This window comes from Pristiophorus japonicus, chromosome 10 (assembly GCF_044704955.1).
Source record: "Pristiophorus japonicus isolate sPriJap1 chromosome 10, sPriJap1.hap1, whole genome shotgun sequence".
Lineage (NCBI taxonomy): Eukaryota > Metazoa > Chordata > Chondrichthyes > Pristiophoridae > Pristiophorus > Pristiophorus japonicus.
The window spans coordinates 178,837,414-178,859,202 of NC_091986.1; positions in this window are offsets into that span (position 1 = coordinate 178,837,414).

A 21,789-nucleotide genomic window follows, 5' to 3' on the forward strand; every position below is an offset into this window, starting at 1 on the left:
GTGCAATAAAGGTATAGCAGTTATCATGGGCGACTTTAATCTACATATTGATTGGGCTAACCAAACTGGTAGCAATGCGGTGGAGGAGGACTTCCTGGAGTGTAATAGGGATGGTTTTCTAGACCAATATGTTGAGGAACCAACTAGAGGGCTGGCCATCCTAGACTGGGTGATGTGTAATGATGAGGCACTAATTAGCAATCTTGTTGTGTGAGGCCCCTTGAGGAAGAGTGACCATAATATGGTAGAATTCTTTATTAAGATGGAGAGTGACACTGTTAATTCGGAAACTAGGGTCCTGAACTTAAGGAAAGGTATCTTCGATGGTCTGAGGTGTGAATTGGCTAGGATAGACTGGCAAAGGAAACTTAAAGGGTTGACGGTGGATAAGCAATGGCAAACATTTAAAGATCACATGGATGAACTTCAGCAATTGTACATCCCTGCCTGGAGTAAAAATAAAACGGGGAAGGTGGTTCAACCGTGGCTAATAAAGGAAATTAAGGATAGTGTTAAAACCAAGGAAGAGGCATATAAATTGGCTAGAAAAAGCAACAAACCTGAGGACTGGGAGAAATTCAAATTCCACAGAGGAGGATTAAGGATTTAATTAAGAGGGGGAAAATAGAGTACAAGAGGAAGCTTGCAGGGAACATAAAAACTGACTGCAAAAGCTTCTATAAACATGTGAAGAGAAAAAAATTAGTGAAGACAAACATAGGTCCCCTGCAGTCGAATTCAGGTTAATTTATAATGAGGAACAAAGAAATGGCAGACCAATTGAACAAATACTTTGGTTCAGTCTTCACGAAGGAAGACACAAATAACCTTTCGGATGTACTAGGGGACAGTGGGTCTAGTGAGAAGGAGGAACTGAAGGATATCCTTATTCGGCAGGAAATTGTGTTAGGGAAATTGATAGGATTGAAGGCCGATAAATCCCCACGGCCTGATAGTCTGCATCCCAGAGTACTTAAGGAAGTGGCCCTAGAAATAGTGGATGCATTGGTGATCATTTTCCAACAGTCTATCGACACTGGATCAGTTCCTATGGACTGGAGGGTAGCTAATGTAACACCACTTTTTAAAAAAGGAGGGAGAGAGAAAATGAGTAATTATAAACTGGTTAGCCAGACATCAGTAGTGGGGAAAATGTTGGAATCAATCATTAAGGATGAAATAGCAGCGCATTTGGAAAGCAGTGACAGAATCGGTCCAAATCAGCATGGATTTATGAAGGGGAAATCATGCTTGACGAATCTTCTGGAATTTTTTGAGGATGTAACCAGTAGAGTGGACAAGGGAGAACCAGTGGATGTGGTGTATATGGACTTTCAAAAGGCTTTTGACAAGGTCCCGCACAAGAGATTGGTGTGCAAAATCAAAGCACATGGTATTGGGGGTAATGTACTGATGTGGATAGAGAACTGGTTGGCAGACAGGAAGCAGAGAGTCGGGATAAACGGGTCCTATTCAGAATGGCAGGCAGTGACTAGTGGAGTGCCGCAGGGCTCAGTGCTGGGACCCCAACTATTTACAATATACATTAACGATTTAGATGAAGGAATTGAGTGTAATATCTCCAAGTTTGCAGATGACACTAAACTGGGTGGCGGTGTGAGCTGTGAATAGGACGCTAAAAGGCAGCAGGGTGACTTAACAGGTTAGGTGAGTGGGCAAATGCATGGCAGATGCAGTATAATGTGGATAAATGTGAGGTTATCCATTTTGGGGGCAAAAACACGAAGGCAGGTGTAAAACCAATTTTCTACCCGATCACATGGGTTTCCCGCCCGGTGAATTAGGTTAAAATTACCCCCAGAGTTTCTGCTGACTTGCCATGAGCAATGCCATGGTGTATCCACTAGAATATAGAGATTATATTTGAATGTTCAAGGAATTCTTTCCGAGAAGTCATAGCAGTGCTGAAATCCAATTAAAAGTGAGTATCATTAAGCCATGAGTTCAGATTGTCGTCATCCATATGTTCAATGTGGAAAAGCCACAGGTTATCCACTTTGGATCTGAGAAAAGAAAATTGGAATATTTTCTTCATGGCTAGAGAGGAACTTTGGAGGAGTAAAGGGTTTTAGCTGTCCACTAAAAGCTAATCACATGTTAAAAAAATGCAATCAAAAAGGCTGCTGGAATGTTGGCCTTTATCTCCAGTGGGGTTGGAATTCAAAATGATATTTGAGTTGTACAGAGCCTTGGTCACACCCTGTCTGGAGTACTGCATTCAGTTTTAGGCACCCAACCACAGGAAATATATCCTGGCCTTGGAATGGGTACTGCACAGATTCACCAGAACGACATTGAGTTTTAATCTGAATGGCTTGCATAGTGCAAAATGTTATTTAAAGTTTTAAAATGTGCGTTAGCTTTCAGCAGAATTTCAGTCTATTGTCAGCTTAAAAACTTTCAGCTGAATTTACATCTGTTTTATGTTTTACATATAAAGTTGTGTTGATGTAAACGTCCTTCAAATTAGTTTCTCCTGTGATATATTCTGGGGCTGATCTTGGTCCAGGTTGTGCCCACAGCCACCGAGGATCTGCTGGTAATGTATGTTTTTCAGCTGATTCCTCTGGAACCGACCATCTGCCGTCCAGGTTCCTCCCGGCGCGAGATTGGTCGTGGAGGGATCTGCCAGTGTGATATCATGCCACCCGCCCAGGCTGGATGCTGAAAATCGGCCATTTTGGTGAGGGATGTTGGCCTCAGATCGACCTGCCGCCCGCCAGAAGGACCGCTCGCAAAAAGCAGTTCTGAGCTGGCCGTGAGTGGGGCGGTAGGGAGAAGGGCTCCGAGTGCTGCAGCGCTGCACATCGCGGCTATGGTACAGATACTGGACCATCATCACTGGGACTGCTGGGAAAAAGTTAGGTGGATGTTGCTTTACTTTATTGCTGATGGTCAGGTTTAATTTGGATGTGATAAAAGCGACTGAAATGTGTCTAGGCTGATGGAAGTGTTTTTCTTTGACCTTGCTGAAAGACCTTCATTGAGAAGCCCAATGGTGAAGACAAAATCATTATGAATAAGTGAAAAGTCACATTTTGTCCAACCAAGCTGATTAATTAATTCTGTGACACAGTCCTTCAAGAAGTTCTCAGGGAAGCACTACATATCACATAGAGGGCGAGAGGGTTAGGGTTAGAATGATCTATTGTAAGCCTGAGATAGCTGCAGACTCTGACAACATTTGTATGGGAGGAAAAGGGTATAAAGTTACAGCTATTCGACTTTAGTGGCAGTGTGATTACAGACCAATCTGAGGAACGACTATGGTCAATAGAACACAGCAAGAGACAAGCACTGTAGTGACTCAATGGCCTACCGTTGAGGTTTCAATGACTAGACTGTCACTATCGCCTTGTTAATATGTCTTTCTTTATACTGCAAGGAAACTACTTCATAAAATCTGTTCTGATTCATCCCAGCGTGCCTTGTGGTGGGGATGAACATAAGTCTATTCTGAGAGATGTAATTCATCTGACACATCGAATAACCCTCACAGCACATAAAGCGTGTTGCGATGACCTGATGACCGTATCCAATATACAGAGTGCAGTCATATGTGGATGGGGAGATATTCCTGATAAAGCAGATGATCTGAGTGACAAATATGTACTTCTCACAAGGTACCACACATGACGTTAAAATCAGACACTCACCAAGAGAGGGTCAACAATGCGAGTGTATTTACAAGTGCACAATAACAAAGGTTACATAACTATGTTCCAGAAATTACAGTTGGAGGCTTCCTGTGGGCGGATGCCTCCGACCTGAAAAATTTCTACAAAAGTACCTGGTGATCCCGGAGAAGCGTGGGATTCCGGTGGGAAGGCCTTCTCTTCCCACGTTGCGAAGCGCGCTCCCGTCCTCCAGATTCTCACGCAGAAGGGGCAGTCACGTGTGACTGCACAACCAATCAGGTACAGTATTCCACAGCTTTCTCATTAATAGCAATGAGAACTCCGTATCTACGAGTTCTCAATGCTATTAATGAAAAAAAAATAAACACACTAAACACATAATAAAAAATAAAAAACACACTTCATATAATTAAAATTAATTGAAATTAAAGTTAATAAATGCCTTAAAAAAAATATATATTTTTCTGATTTTTTTTTAAAGTTTTGCAATTAGGGTTATAAATAAACTCACCTTAGTGGGCAGAATTTTTAAATATAATAAAATGTGTTTTTTTAATTTCATTTTATTATATTTTTGTATGCTTTAAAATTCTTACGCCTGTAAAAGTAGGCTATGCGCCTGCTTTTATCAGGCGCAAGAGTTTTGAGGACATTTGCTGGGCAAGATATGGTTAAATACCGCAGTCTTACCCTTGCAAATGTCCTCGCTCCCGAGATGTGTGCGATCTGTCAAGCTACAGTTTGACAGATCGGAAAAGCCGTTTTTCAGTGCATGCACATTGTGCGCTGAAAACCGGCTTTTCCGATGCCTTCCAGGGTCCGTAGATACTCAGTACGGACCCGGTGAGGCTGGGATTTCCGGGCCATTATTACATTTACAAACATTTACATCACCATTACCCACCCCTCTACCTGGTATCACCACCTCTCTTCCCCCCGCCCTCCATGCCCCCCCGAAGCCAGGCCCAAGCTCCTCTTCTTCGCCCCGCCTACACTACGTCCCTGCCCCTCACTGCCTCTGGTTGACCAGCTTGTGCAGGAGGGCAGTGGGATGTCTGCAGACGTGTGCGTTTTGGTGAGAAGGCAGGGGGTGTGACCAAAGGGGCTGGGATCTCCTGCTCCTCCGGACCTGTCTGCCTTGAGGGTGTGGGGTCAGGGGCTTGCACTGCGCATCCAGAAGCCATCTCTTCCCTCATCGACTCAACGGTCTTGGTTGTGCGCTCCAACGCAGTGATGAGCCGGTCCATCTTGTCATCATGCTTCTGGGTGAAGATGGCCATGCTGCCAGCTATCCCAGTCATTGTCTGGAACATATCATGACCTATCTGCTTGTCCATAATAGCTCAACAATCTCCAGAATTGCAGGGAGCTGTGGTGCATGGTTGCTGCTGGTGGGTTCTGGTGCCTTGCTTGCCTTCGCGCCACAGCCTCTACGCTTGGTTGAGCTTGCCAGTGTGGAGTCCGTTCCAAACCCCAGGAACTCGGAGGCCGACACCGAGGCTCTGCTGACACCTGGCTCACATGACAGGAGGCTGCTGTCACCCTGTTCCTGCTCCTGGAGATCAAGGGGCTCAAAGACAAGCCCTTCTCCCTCCTCTCTCTCCCCTTCTTCGTGGCTCAGGGTGGTGGAGGTGGGAGCCGTGGAAATGGGTGATTCTGGGGGGGGGGGGGCGGTGGGGGTGGTGGTGGAGGAGGGATCTGCCGTCTTGGACTGGGGTTGGCGTGGGAGACGTTGGGGTCTGATGGCTTCTCTGAAGGCCAGAGGTCGATGGTGTGCCTTAATCCGTGCTGTCCGAGTTATCCTCTGCAAGTAGTGGGTGACATTTCAGTCTGTGGGGGGGGCAGGGGTGGTGCTGGTCAAGCTGAGATGTCAGCCATCTCACATTCTGCCACCAAGGAGTTGCATCTCTACATGATCACAACAATAATGGCCAACAAAGTGCGCAGACCCCAACGTCTCCCACGCCAACCCCAGTCTAAGACAGCAGATCCCTCCTCCACCCGCCGCCCCCCCCCGCCGAATCACCCATTTCCAGCGCTCGCACATTCACCAACCTGAACTACTTTGAAGTCCTACTTTTTAATTTAGCTCCTAGCTCCTTAAATTCGTCTCGTAGGACCTCATCCCTTTTTTTACCTATGTCGTTGGTACCAATGTGCACCACGACAACTGGCTGTTCACCCTCCCTTTTCAGAATGTCCTGCACTCGCTCCGAGACATCCTTGACCCTTGCACCAGGGAGGCAACATACCATCCTGGAGTCTCGGTTGCGGCCGCAGAAACGCCTATCTATTCCCCTTACAATTGAATCCCCTATCACTATCGCTCTCCCACTCTTTTTCCTGCCCTCCTGTGCAGCAGAGCCAGCCATGGTGCCATGAACTTGGCTGCTGCTGCCCTCCCCTGATGAGTCATCCCCCTCAACAGTACTCAAAGCGGTGTATCTGTTTTGCAGGGGGATGACCGCAGGGGATCCCTGCACTACCTTCCTTGCACTGCTCTTCCTGCTGGTCTTCCAGTCCCTATCTGGCTGTGGACCCTTCACCTGTGGTAAGACCAACTCGCTACACGTGCTACTCACGTCATTCTCAGCATCGCGGTCCGTCAGGAGCTGGAGGCGGATACACTTCCCGCACACATGATCGTCAGGGACACCGGAAGTGTCCCTGAGTTCCCACATGGTACAGGAGGAGCATATCACGTGACCGAGCACTCCTGCCATGACTTAACCCTTAGATACACTTAATTTGGCGACAACAATGTCAACAGGTTACTTACTGATATAAAAAAAAAGAAAAGCTACTCACCAATCACCAGCCAATCACTTACCCCCTTGGCGATGACGTCACCTTTTGATTTCTTTCTACTTCTTTTTTGCTTTTTCTCCCGGCTGGAGCTGTACAAGCTGGGCCTTTATAGGCCTCACCAACACTGCTCCCGCCTCTCGCCAACTGCCGCCGCCTCTCGATCTCCCGCTGGGCCTTTTGTAGGCCTCACTCACGCTGCTCCCGCCTCTCGCTGACTGCCGCTGCCTCGCGACCTCCCGCTGGGCCTTTTGTTGGCCTCACCAACACTGCTCCCGCCTCTCGCCAACTGCCGCCGCCTCGCGACCTCCCGCTGGGCCTTTTGTAGGCCTCACTCACGCTGCTCCCGCCTCTCGCTGACTGCCGCTGCCTCGCGACCTCCCGCTGGGCCTTTTGTTGGCCTCACCAACACTGCTCCCGCCTCTCGCTGACTGTCGCCGCCTCTCGATCTCCTGCTGGGCCTTTATAGGCCTCACTCACGCTGCTCCCGCCTCTCGCCGATTGCCGCCGCCTCGCGACCTCCCGCTGGGCCTTTATAGGCCTCACCAACACTGCTCCCGCCTCTCGCTGACTGCCGCCGCCTCTCGATCTCCCGCTGGGCCTTTATAGGCCTCACCAACACTGCTCCCGCCTCTCGCCAACTGCCGCTGCCTGAGGAACACCCGCTGGGCCTTCAGAGGCCTCCCGACACCACGCTGCTCCCGTCTCTCGCCAACTGCTGCCGCCTCAGGAACACCCGCTGGGCCTTTATAGGCCTCCCGACACCACGCTGCTCCCGCCTCTCGTTGACTGCCGCCACCTCAGGAACACTCGCTGGGCCTTGATAGACCTCACTCACGCTGCTCCCACCTCTCATCGACTGCCGCAAAAGTAGTAATCTCGGGATTGCTACCAATGCCACGTGCTAGTCAGAGTAGGAATCGCAGGATAGCTCAGATGAATACGTGTCTTGAGCAGTGGTGCAGCAGGGAGGGATTCAAATTCCTGGGGCATTGGAACCGGTTCTGGGGGAGGTGGGACCAGTACAAACTGGACGGACTGCACCTAGGCAGGACAGGAACCAATGTCCTAGGGGGAGTGTTTGCTCGTGCTGTTGGGGAGGAGTTAAACTAATATGGCAGGGGATGGGAACAAATGCAGGGAGACAGAGGCAAACAAAATGGAGACAGAAGCAAAAGACAGAAAGGAGATGAGTAAAACTGGAGGGTAGAGAAACCCAAGGCAAAAAACAAAAAGGGCCACTGTACAGCAAAATTCTAAAGGGTCAAAGTGTAATAAAAAGGCAAGCCTGAAAGCTCGGTGCCTCAATGCGAGGAGTATTTGGAACCCAGGAGAGGGCTCTGAGCTAGTTAGAGTAGGTGAGAGCTCAGATGAACAGGACCCCAAGAAAGAATGCAAAAGGCAGGAGGCAACAGAGCAGAGTAGCACCAGGGTAAGTGTAAACCACAAGGTGATAGGAAGGGACAATATGTATGAATATAAAGGTGCTGCAGGAGGGATCAAAACTAAAAATCATGGTTTAAAAACTAGTATTAAAACTCTCTACCTAAACGCTCGCAGCATTCGAAATAAAGTAAATGAGTTGACGGCACAAATCATTACAAATGGGTATGATTTGGTGGCCATTACAGAAACATGGTTGCAGGGTAGCCAAGACTGGGAATTAAACATACAGGGGTATCTGACAATTTGGAAAGATCGACAAGAAGGGAAAGGAGGTGGGGTAGCTCTGTTAATAAAGGATGATATCAGGGCAGTTGTGAGAGACGATATGTTGAATCATTGTGGGTGGAGATTAGAGATAGTAAGGGGAAAAAGTCACTGGTGGGCGTAGTTTATAGGCCCCCAAATAATAACTTCATGGTGGGGCGGACAATAATCAAGGGAATAATGGAGGCATGTGAAAAAGGAATGGCAGTAATCATGGGGGATTTTAACCTACATATCGATTGGTCAAATCAAATCGCACGGGGTAGCCTTGAGGAGGAATTCATAGAATGCATACGGGATTGTTTCTTAGAACAGTATGTTACAGAACCTACAAGGGAGCAAGCTATCTTAGATCTAGTCCTGTGTAATGAGACAATAATAATAAACGATCTCCTAGTAAAAGATCCTCTCGGAATGAGTGATCACAGTATGGTTGAATTTGTAATACAGATTGAGGGTGAGGAAGTAGTGTCTCAAATGAGCGTACTATGCTGAAACAAAGGGGACTACAGTGGGATGAGGGCAGAGTTGGCTAAAGTAGACTGGAAACACAGACTAAACGGTGGCACAATTGAGGAACAGTGGAGGACTTTTAAGGAGCTCTTTCATAGTGCTCAACAAAAATATATTACAGTGAAAAAGAAGAGCGGTAAGAGAAGGGATAACCAGCCGTGGATAACCAAGGAAATAAAGGAGAGTATCAAATTAAAAACCAATGCGTATAAGGTGGCCAAGGTTAGTGGGAAACTAGAAGATTGGGAAAATTTTAAACAACAGCAAAGAATGACTAAGAAAGCAATAAAGAAAGGAAAGATAGATTACGAAAGTAAACTTGCGCAAAACATAAAAACAGATAGTAAAAGCTTTTATTGATATATAAAACGGAAAAGAGTGACTAAAGTAAATGTTGGTCCCTTAGAAGGTGAGAAGGGGGATTTAATAATGGGAAATGTGGACATGGCTGAGACCTTAAACAATTATTTTGCTTCGGTCTTCACAGTGGAAGACACAAAAACCATGCCAAAAATTGCTGGTCACGGGAATGTGGGAAGGGAGGACCTTGAGATAATCACTATCACTATGGGGGTAGTGCTGGACAGGCTAATGGGACTCAAGGTAGACAAGTCCCCTGATCCTGATGAAATGCATCCCAGGGTATTAAAAGAGACGGCGTAAGTTATAGCAGATGCATTCGTTATAATATACCAAAATTCTCTGGATTCTGGGGAGGTACCAGCGGATTGGAAAGCAGCTAATGTAACGCCTTTGTTTAAAAAAGGGGGCAGACAAAAGGCAGGTAACTATAGGCCGGTTAGTTTAACATCTGCAGTGGGGAAAATGCTTGAAGCTATAATTAAGGAAGAAATAGCGGGATATCTAGATGGGAATAGTGCAATCAAGCAGACGCAACATGGATTCATGAAGGGCAAATCATGTTTAACTAATTTACTGGAATTCTTTGAGGATATAACGAGCATGGTGGATAGAGGTGTACCGATGGATGTGGTGTATTTAGATTTCCAAAAGGCATTCGATAAGGTGCCACACAAAAGGTTACTGCAGAAGATAAAGGTACGCGGAGTCAGAGGAAATGTATTAGCATGGATAGAGAATTGGCTGGCTAACAGAAAGCAGAGAGTCGGGATAAATGGGTCCTTTTTGGGTTGGAAATCGGTGGTTAGTGTTGTGCCACAGGGATCGGTGCTGGGACCACAACTGTTTACAATATACATAGATGACCTGGAAGAGGGGACATAGTGCAGTGTAACAAAATTTGCAGATGACACAAAGATTAGTGGGAAAGCGGATTGTGTAGAGGACACAGAGAGGCTGCAAAGAGATTCAGATAGGTTAAGCGAATGGGCTAAGGTTTGGCAGATGGAATACAATGTCGGAAAATGTGAGGTCATCCACCTTGGGAAAAAACACAGTAAAAGGGAATATTATTTGAATGGGGAGAAATTACAACATGCTGCGGTGCAGAGGGACCTGGGGGTCCTTGTGCATGAATCTCAAAGCGTTAGTTTGCAGGTGCAGCAGGTAATCAGGAAGGCGAATTGAATGTTGGCCTTCATTGCGAGAGGGATGGAGTACAAAAGCAGGGAGGTCCTGCTGCAACTGTACACGGTATTGGTGAGGCCGCACATGGAGTACTGCGTGAAGTTTTGGTCACCTTACTTAAGGAAGGATATACTAGCTTTGGAGGGAGTACAGAGACGATTCATTAGGCTAATTCTGGAGATGAGGGTGTTACCTTATGATGCTAGATTGAGTAGACTGGGTCTTTACTCGTTGGAGTTCAGAAGGATGAGGTGTGATCTTATAGAAACATTTAAAATAATGAAAGGGATCGACAAGATAGAGGCAGAGAGGTTGTTTCCACTGGTCGGGGAGACTAGAACTAGGGGACACAGCCTCAAAAAAGGGGTAGCCAATTTAAAACCGAGTTGAGAAGAAATTTCTTCTCCCAGAGGGTTGTGAATCTGTGGAATTCTCTTCCCAAGGAAACAGTTGAGGCTAGCTCATTGAATGTATTCAAATCACAGATAGATTGATTTTTAACTAATAAGGGAATTAAGGGTTATGGGGAGCGGGTGGGTAAGTGGAGCTGAGTCCACAGCCAGATCAGCCATGATCCTGTTGAGTGGCGGAGCAGGCTCGAGGGGCTAGATGGCCTACTCCTGTTCCTAATTCTTATGTGCTTATGTTCTAAACACTTTTATTCTTACGGCGTGGATCTTATGGTGTTTGATCGAGGTTTTCGGTTGGGAAACAGAATGGCGCCTCTGTTCCATCCTGCTGGCCTGTTGGCCTGTGAGTTGAGATGAGTCTATGAGCATTCCATCGAGTTCCATCATTAAGCTCGTAGATGTGAGGGATGAACTTTCACCCAATCTGTTTTGGAGGCGAAAGTGAAGATGTGAGCTTATGACTCCGGTTTAGGCGCTTAATTCTGAACCAATCTCTGTTCTTCAGTTGGGGCTTTTGAGCGCGTTGTTTTGTATCAGTGTACGACTTTGCTTTTCGTTGGCGTTCAGAAATCTGGGATGCGAGTGTGGTTATCTTCACGCTAAGTTTGGCTGGGGGTTTTAGAATGTCCAGTAGCCAGCGAAGATTCCACCCAATCATGAGCTCAGCAGGTGTCTTCCCGTTAGCGCTTTGTCGAATGGTACGAATGGAGAATGGTTTGAACCGCTTCGTCAAATGTTTGGCCTGCTGCGAGGTTGGCTTTCAAACCCTCTTTGATGACGCGGTTAAATCACTCAACACCTCCATTGTTTGGAGGATTGTACCGAGCAGTAAGGTGATGCTCGATACCATGACGAGTGAAGAAATCCGCAAACTGGTCGCACACAAACTGGTCCATTGCCAGTGATTATGACCTCTGGGAGGTCCCACTTTCGTGAACATACGCTGCAGAATAGTGACGATCGTTGATGAGATCACAGAACTTGTTGTAGCGATTTCTGGCCATTTGGAATGCAGGTCATGTACTACAACAAGGAACCACTGGTGCTATGGAGCTGCTTCAACTGGACTGAAGATATCCAACTGAAGTAGTTGCCATTGTCTTTGGGACCACAGAATGGGCTTCATTGGCGCTGGTGGATGTTTGTGGCCTTTTCGCTCAGACTGCATGCTTCGCAGTGTGAGACAAACTCCTCAATGCGAGTGTCAATCCCAGGCCACCATACTGAACCGCAACATCTCTGCTTCATGCGGACAACGCCAGGGTGTCCATCGTGTACCAATGAGAGAACACGCTATTGAAGCGACTTGGGAATTACTGCTCTATCACCACGAGCTCGGCAGCCATCATTCCAAATGGAAAATTCATCGCAAAGTCTGTGGAAGGTTTTCAGCTCTTCTGGAATTTGCTTAGGCCACTCAGTCTGGAGGAAGTGGTACACGTGCTGGAGTGTCGCATTTAAGCCTCCCTGCTCTGGCCTTGAGCAGGCATCATCATGCACTGCTAATATCACTCTCATTTTGGTCCCAACCTGAAAATCTCCCCTTTTTTTTTATTATCAGTCACATCTTTACAATCTTACATGAGTTCCTTATTTGTCACCTTAATAACATAACAACATAAAAATTAGGAACAGGAGTAGGCCATCTAGACCCTCGAGCCTACTCCGCCATTCAATAAAATCATGGTTGATCTGGCCGTGGACTCAGCTCCACTTACCCGCCCTCTCCCCGTAACCCTTAATTCCCTTATTGGTTAAAAATCTATCTATCTGTGACTTGAATACATTCAATGAGCTAGCCTTAATAAGGCCTTAAAGTGCAAAATCTCCTTTTCTCACATTTTCTTTCCTGTTCATAAATCTACTTTCCGGGTCGTGAAAGGACCTTCAGAGTGGCAATTAGCGCAGATAAATACTGACAACATTTTCTACCAAAATTATACCACTTTGTATCTAACCAAGACAGAAATATAACTCTTAGATTGTGCAAGCCACTGACATTTACTGGTCTGAGAGAATCTGAACTTAGTCCATGGGCCAATCCATATTATTAATATTGGCACCGATTTTGTGGCATAAATAATGATGAGCCTATCAGTGCTCACCTTAATTAAAGTGTAAATCAGACAGTAACTTCCATGCGCAGTTAAATGCAAAAATCAAAAAGTTGCTGTCCGAGTTGCCCTGCTCCTCCAGAAGCTTTGCTATACCGATATTTCGCCGAGAGACTCGACATTGAAACACATGGAAGGCCGCGAAGTTGTGATACTGGTGTCTGGTGTGTAACGGCCACCACACGTTAAAAAATCCATGCACAGGCATCTTCCACCCTTCAACATGTAGTTCGGGATCTGGAATATTGGGTCATTCATTGAAACACCTGTGAACTCATCCCTTTTCAGCATGGAAGCAAGTTATCCTCGTTTCAAGGGACTGCCTCTAATAATGATGATTATATACCCACGAAACTCACCAGCAAAAGGTAGGGCTTATCCACTCCATTAAACCTTTAGTGGGCTTACGGCCCCATTAACAGGCTGCACGGCCCATTGAAAATTCTGTGCCTGCGCTTTTTTTTCCAATTTAAAAGCTGGCTCACCGGCTGTGCGGGACCTCTAGGATGCTATGCAACCATGAGGCCACACAGCTCAAAGGGAACATTGGTGATAAGTCTTAACTGCCAAACAACCCCTCTGGCACAGAAAATAAATTTTTACAAGTTTGGAGTCTTGTTACTTCAGCTTTTAATTATTGTTGGAGATTTAAAAAAAATTAATAATATTTGACATGATAGACTCAATTTTCCCCAGTGATTTGCGCCGTTTTTTGGCGCGCGCCGCTTTTTTCGGAGTAAGTTAGAAAATTAAAGTTTCCCCAAGAAATGTGCGCCAGTGCAACTCAGTTAGTTACGATTTTTTTAGGTTAGTCTTTTTTTGCATAACCTGATGCCTGTGCCAGTTTTTGTCAATTATGTAAGTTTGTCGCAAAAAAATTTCAAATCACAGATAGATTTTTAACCAATAAGGGAATTAAGGGTTATGGGGAGCGGGCGGGTAAGTGGAGCTGAGTGCACGGCCAGATCAGCCATGATCTTGTTGAATGGCGGAGCAGGCTTGAGGGGCTAGATGGCCTACTCCTGTTCCTAATTCTTATGTTCTTATGTAAACTGCAAGTGCCCTAACATTGCATGTCCTTTCATCCATGAGCATCGCTCACACCAGAGTTTAGTATAACCTTACCATGCTGTGGCATCGGATCTGCATCAACATTTGTGGTTGCACAGCGGTGGGCACTCACCAATGCCAACGCACACTCCTCTGGCCTGCTCAATTCGACCACCTCTGCTGCTCCCCCTCCCGTCAATCTCAGGCTTGCTACCTTGGATGATGTTTTCTTCTGCACAAAGAAACATGGCAGCCTTTAGCCCCTTTGCTGATGCCCCCACACACAATCCCACACACACATACATCTGGCACATAACCTTTTTGGCGTTGGACAGGAGGGGGCGAATAAATTTGTACTCACTTCCCCATTCCGTTCAACATTGCCCAGTGTGCTCATGATCTCACCGGTCTCCCTCCAAAAGTGTCGGTATTGGGGTGGAGGAGGCTTGCCATGACCATCCAGGGTGAAGTCTTTGTACCTGCGCTCCACCTCCGTCTCGAGCTCCTCCAATTTCTACTCAATAAACCATGGAGCTCTGGGCCAGGTTTTGTCAGTCTTCATTGCTGATTTCTGGCCATTCATCGTCAATGATGAAATGAATGGCTGCTCAAGAGTTTGTTTGTCTCAATTTCTCTGACTGCCCCCTCTGCAACTCAGACTGTCCCCTCTGCAACTTCCAACTCTGTCCTCTCCAACCTCCAACTCTCTCCTCTCAAATGCCAACTCTCTCCTCTCCCCTCTCACACTCCCAGGTGGAACAACGTGGTGTGCCTTTATGCGCATGCGCAGTACAGCAATCAGCCTCAAACAGCCCCGAAATGACGACATGTCAGAAGACAAAAACTACAACAAAAAATCGCGATGTCTCGCGCATGCGCATTGGAGGCCCTCCGAAGATCCCCGAGTGGAGAGGCCTCCAACTGCCGCACACTGATGATGCCGGCCGCTTACTCCCACTCCCGCCCGCTCATGCCCGCTCCCGCCCACGACTGCCGCTGCCTGCCACTGCCGCCCATAAAATGAAACCGAAAGTGGCTCCTGACGGGGCCCGGCAGCAGTGGGAGGCAAAATGGTAGGTGCCGCCCGGGGACTGCTGAGAAATGGGCGGCGACCAAATTCGGCCCCTTTATGTTTACTTTTGTTATTAGTAATATTTAAAAGCAGGCACATTTTCATTATAATTTTGCACCATAGCTTTTCTCATTCATAGTTATTTAAAGAGGAGACTTTGGGGCAGTTTGAGTAGTTTACTCTGTTTATCCCTCAATCAACATAACAAAAACAGATTATCTGGTCATTATCACATTGCTGTTTGTGGGAGTTTGCTGTGCACAAGTTGGTTTCCCACATTACAGCAGTGACTACACTCCAAAAGTACTTAATTGGCTGTATAGTGCTTTGAGATGTCATGAAAGGCACCTGATAAATACAAGTCTTTCTTTCTTTCCTTAAAAAGTTATAAAGACAGGCTACATAAACTTTGCTTGTATTTCTTGGAGTTTAGAAGGTCGAGGGGTGAACTAATCGAGGTATTTGAAATGATAAAGGGATTCAATAAGATAGATACAGAAAAACAATTTCCTCTGGTGGATAATTCAAGAACAAGAGAGAATAATCTTAAAATTAGAATTAGGCCATTTATGAGTGAATACAGGAACCACTTTTTCACACAATGGATAGTAATAAACTGGAACTCACTCCCCCAAAATGCTGTGGATGTTGGGCCGATTGAAATTTTCAAGACTGAAATCGATAGATTTTTGTTTATGGGTATCAATGAATATGAATCAAAGGCGGTTAAATTGAGTTGAGGTACAGATCAGCCATGATCTTATTTGAATGGCAGAACAGTCTCGAGATGCTGAATGGTCTACTCATATTCCTATGTCAAAGTTATTTTCTTAGTGCTATATCTACTGAAGTGCTGAAGTACTAGATCTGTGCAGGAGCCTGGGCACCAGCAAGATGTGTTCGCCAGCACATCTAGACTTTGCATCAATCCAAATATAGTACAGGTTGGACCTCTCTGGTCTGGTATTCTCTGGTCCGGAAACATATGTGGTTCGGCTTTGGCATCGGTTTCCTGCGCTTCCTGGCTCTCATTGATCAGTGTGCAACTGCCGCTTTGCATGCGTGGTGTCCCTGTTTCCCGCGCTTCAGTGAGGTGGCTGGGCAAGAAAAGGGAAGGGCAGGCGGCTGACTGAGGCACCGAAGCTGGGCCTGAGGGAGAGGAGGGTTGATAAAAAAAAGAGCACCAAACCAGCGCGTTAATTAGCAAATGTGGCTGGGAGATTTCTACATGGAGAGAGGGAGAGTGAGGGCCGAATTTCGCAGTCTGAGCCTGAGCCAGAGCATGGCGGAGGCGTTCATAAGAACATAAGAAATAGTAGCAGGAGTAGGCCATACAGCCCCTCGAGCCTGTTCCGCCATTCAATACGATCATGGCTGATCCGATCATGGACTCAGGTCCGCTGGAAAAGCTTTCTTTTGAAATTCTTCTCTCAAGTATTATCCCACAGTATAATTTCAAGGATAATGCCACTGTGAAATTCTGTGCATTGCTTTCAGATGTTTGGGTGTAATGATATTTATGGCTATTTAGGAAACTCTGTGTATTTACCACTGAACTTACTACTGATCTCATTTTGGAGGCCGCTGAGTCTTAATTTAACATGCGTTAAATGGGGAAACTTGCAATTCCACAAACGTAAACAAGATGGTTGATCTGTAAAGAGGCTGTGGAAAGGACCATAGCTGACACCAAAGGGACAATTTGAACCCTGCCTGTCTAGCAGAAACTGGGCAGGAGGGCAGTTACAATCGCCCGTGGGACTTAACCAGCACTGTCCCACTCCCTTCCCGCAGGTTCTGCTTTTAACTTGCTCTTTTGAGCAGGTAGGAAGGACACCCACTGGAAACCGGTGGGGTCCTTCTATAAATGTGCAGATTGGACTCTGATGACATTACTGGGACCAAGAGAGACCCTGTTAAGTCCTGACTCTAATGTACTGACTTACACGAGACACATGCTGAAGTCAAGGTCACTCAGGACCTGTACCTTTAATTCCAGCTCTCCAGTGCTGCACTTGCCTGAGACCTCCCTTTATATACGTGGGATTACGGAGACGTGGCTCCAGGATGAGCAGGGCTGGGAACTCAACATCCAGGGGTATTCAACATTCAGGAAGGATAGAATAAAAGGAAAAGGAGGTGGGGTAGCATTGCTGGTTAAGGAGGAGATTAAGGCAATAGTTAGGAAGGACATTAGCTTGGATGATGTGGAATCTATATGGGTAGAGCTGCAGAACACCAAAGGGCAAAAAACGTTAGTGGGAGTTGTGTACAGACCTCCAAACAGTAGTAGTGATGTTGGGGAGGGCATCAAACAGGAAATTAGGGGTGCGTGCAATAAAGGTGCAGCAGTTATAATGGGTGACTTTAATATGCACATAGATTGGGCTAACCAAACTGGAAGCAATACGGTGGAGGAGGATTTTCTGGAGTGCATAAGGGATGGTTTTTTAGACCAATATGTCGAGGAACCAACTAGGGGGGAGGCCATCTTAGACTGGGTGTTATGTAATGAGAAAGGATTAATTAGCAATCTCGTTGTGCGAGGCCCCTTGGGGAAGAGTGACCATAATATGGTGGAATTCTGCATTAGGATGGAGAATGAAACAGTTAATTCAGAGACCATGGTCCAGAACTTAAAGAAGGCTAACTTTGAATGTATGAGGCGTGAATTGGCTGAGATGGATTGGCGAATGATACTGAAGGGGTTGACTGTGGATGGGCAATGGCAGACATTTAGAGACCGCATGGATGAACTACAACAATTGTACATTCCTGTCTGGCATAGAAATAAAAAAGGGAAGGTGGCTCAACCGTGGCTATCAAGGGAAATCAGGGATAGTATTAAAGCCAAGGAAGTGGCATACAAATTGGCCAGAAATAGCAGCGAACCTGGGGACTGGGAGAAATTTAGAACTCAGCAGAGGAGGACAAAGGGTTTGATTAGGGCAGGGAAAATGGAGTATGAGAAGAAGCTTGCAGGGAACATTAAGACGGATTGCAAAAGTTTCTATAGATATGTAAAGAGAAAAAGGTTAGTAAAGACAAACGTAGGTCCCCTGCAGTCAGAATCAGGGGAAGTCATAACGGGGAACAAAGAAATGGCGGACCAATTGAACAAGTACTTTAGTTCGGTATTCACGAAGGAGGACACGAACAACCTTCCGGTTATAAAAGGGGTCGGGGGGTCTAGTAAGGAGGAGGAACTGAGGGAAATCCTTATTAGCCGGGAAATTGTGTTGGGGAAATTGATGGGATTGAAGGCCGATAAATCCCCAGGGCCTGATGGACTGCATCCCAGAGTACTTAAGGAGGTGGCCTTGGAAATAGTGGATGCGTTGACAGTCATTTTCCAACATTCCATTGACTCTGGATCAGTTCCTATGGAGTGGAGGGTAGCCAATGTAACCCCACTTTTTAAAAAAGGAGGGAGAGAGAAAACAGGGAATTATAGACCGGTCAGCCTGACATCGGTAGTGGGTAAAATGATGGAATCAATTATTAAGGATGTCATAGCAGCGCATTTGGAAAGAGGTGACATGATAGGTCCAAGTCAGCATGGATTTGTGAAAGGGAAATCATGCTTGACAAATCTTCTGGAATTTTTTGAGGATGTTTCCAGTAGAGTGGATAAGGGAGAACCAGTTGATGTGGTATATTTGGACTTTCAGAAGGCGTTCGACAAGGTCCCACACAAGAGATTGATGTGCAAAGTTAGAGCACATGGGATTGGGGGTAGTGTACTGACATGGATTGAGAACTGGTTGTCAGACAGGAAGCAAAGAGTAGGAGTAAATGGGTACTTTTCAGAATGGCAGGCAGTGACTAGTGGGGTACCGCAAGGTTCTGTGCTGGGGCCCCAGCTGTTTACACTGTACATTAATGATTTAGATGAGGGGATTAAATGTAGTATCTCCAAATTTGCGGATGACACTAAGTTGGGTGGCAGTGTGAGCTGCGAGGAGGATGCTGTGAGGCTGCAGAGCGACTTGGATAGGTTAGGTGAGTGGGCAAATGCATGGCAGATGAAGTATAATGTGGATAAATGTGAGGTTATCCACTTTGGTGGTAAAAACAGAGAGACAGACTATTATCTGAATGGTGACAGATTAGGAAAAGGGGAGGTGCAAAGAGACCTGGGTGTCATGGTACATCAGTCATTGAAGGTTGGCATGCAGGTGCAGCAGGCGGTTAAGAAAGCAAATGGCATGTTGGCCTTCATAGCAAGGGGATTTGAGTACAGGGGCAGGGAGGTGTTGCTACAGTTGTACAGGGCATTGGTGAGGCCACACCTGGAGTATTGTGTACAGTTTTGGTCTCCTAACCTGAGGAAGGACATTCTTGCTATTGAGGGAGTGCAGCGAAGGTTCACCAGACTGATTCCCGGGATGGCGGGACTGACCTATCAAGAAAGACTGGATCAACTGGGCTTGTATTCACTGGAGTTCAGAAGAATGAGAGGGGACCTCATAGAAACATATAAAATTCTGACGGGGTTAGACAGGTTAGATGCAGGAAGAATGTTCCCAATGTTGGGGAAGTCCAGAACCAGGGGTCACAGTCTAAGGATAAGGGGTAAGCCATTTAGGACCGAGATGCGGAGGAACTTCTTCACCCAGAGAGTGGTGAACCTGTGGAATTCTCTACCACAGAAAGTTGTTGAGGCCAATTCACTAAATATATTCAAAAAGGAGTTAGATGAGGTCCTTACTGCTAGGGGGATCAAGGGGTATGGCGAGAAAGCAGGAATGGGGTACTGAAGTTGAATGTTCAGCCATGAACTCATTGAATGGCGGTGCAGGCTAGAAGGGCCGAATGGCCTACTCCTGCACCTATTTTCTATGTTTCTATGTTTCTATCTACCTCAGTGGGACAGGTATGGAGTGTCTCCTGCAAGTGCACCCCTGGTGGTAAGGTATGCTTATTGTTACAGGTCATATCCAGTTACAGTCATGTATAGCATGGTAAGATACAGTTATATACAGTAATGTGAGATACATGACATCACCCTCCCCCAAGGTCTTATTGCCTTTATAGATTCAGTCTCTCAGGTGGTCTGCGCTCTCGCGTGGAGCGTCTTAGTTGTGGTTCAGTTGTTTGCCTTGGTGCCTGTTTTTCGTTTGGTGTGATTGCTGGTATCTCGCCTGGGCTGTCTGTTTCGTTCGGTGTGATTGCTGGTATCTCGCCTGGGCTGTCTGTTGAGACTGCCCTTTCCTCAGGTTATTCCACCTGTCTGTCCACCAGGTGTGGTGTGAGTTCCACATTGTAGTCTGCCTCTGGTTCTTCAGTGTTATCAGTGAATCTACTTTTTATTTGGTCTGCATGCCTCCGGCAGGTTTGGCCATTGTCCATTTGTACAACCAGTAGCCTGTTTCCCTCTTTGTCTGTTACTGTCCCTGCAAGCCATTTGGGACCCCGGCCATAGTTTAGCACAAACACTTTGTCCCCTATCTCATTCCACCTCCCCCTCGAATTTCGATTATGGTACTCAGTTAGCTTTTGACGCTTAGCCTCAACAATTTCATGCATGTCTGGGAGGATTAACGAGAGCCTGGTCTTTAAGGTTCGTTTCATCAATAGTTGCGCGGGGGGAGCCCCAGTCAATGAATGCAGACGAGATCTGTATGCCAGCAGCAGTCGCGATAGGCGGCTCTCAGCGTGGGACCTTGGATTCTGAGCATGCCTTGTTTAATGATCTGCACTGCTCGCTCCACCTGGCCATTGGAGGACGGCTTGAAAGGTGCCATCTTAACGTGATTTATACCATGGTCAACTATAAAATCGTGAAATTCTGCGCTGGTGAAGCACGGACCATTATCACTGACCAATATGTCAGGAATGCCGTGCGTTGCAAACATGATTCTAAGGCTCTCCACAGTGGTGGAGGTGGTGCTCAAGTTTAAAATGGTGCACTCAATCCATTTTGAAAATGCATCAACGACTACGAGGAACATTTTGCCCATGAATGGGCCCGCATAGTCTACATGCATCCTTGACCATGATTTGGTGGGCCAGGGCCAGGGGCTTAGGGGGGCCTCCCTGGGGGCATTACTGAGTTGGGCACAAAGTGCACAGACGGACGCAGAGCTCCAAGTCTGCGTCAATGCCAGGCCACCAGACATGAGGGGCCCAAGTTTCCACAGGATAAAAAACGGGCGCCCCTCCGAGCTGGGCGTCCCTTTTTCGCGCCTAAAACGGCGCCAGAAAAAAAACGCGCTATTCTCGAGCGCTTTGCAGCTCCTTGTCTGTTTGGCGCGGCGCCCAGGGGGGCGGAGCCTACACTCGCGCCGGTTTTGTAAGTGGGAGGGGGCGGGTACTATTTAAATTAGTTTTTTTCCTGCCGGCAATGCTGCGCGTGCGCGTTGGAGCGTTCGCGCATGCTCAGTGTGAAAAAAAACATTGGCACTCGGCCATTTTTGTAGTTCTTTGTAGCTGTTTAATTTTTGAACATTTTTTAATAAAACCACATTGCCATCAGCACATCAGCACTGAGGCTACCCTTCTCACTGTCTCCTTCCCCTCCCCTCCCTCCACAGCAACAAGCCGCTGTCTCCTTTCCCTCCCTCCCCTCCACGGCAACAAGCCGCTGTCTCCTTTCCCTCCCTCCCCTGCGCGGCAACAAGCCGCTGTCTCCTTCCCCTCCCTCCCCTGCGCGGCAACAAGCCGCTGTCTCCTTCCCCTCCCTCCCCTGCGCGGCAACAAACGGTGGTTTCCTTCGAACGATGGCTGAAGCACTTTCACACAGATAGGAAGATGGTTTATTTAATCTTTTCTTTGCTTATAAATGTTTATTCAGGTTGGATTTATTTGTATAATATTTGTAGAAGTATAAATAAGGATTGATTGTAGAATTTAATGAGTTCCCTTCCCCGCCTCCCCACCCACCTCGTTCTGGACGCCTAATTTGT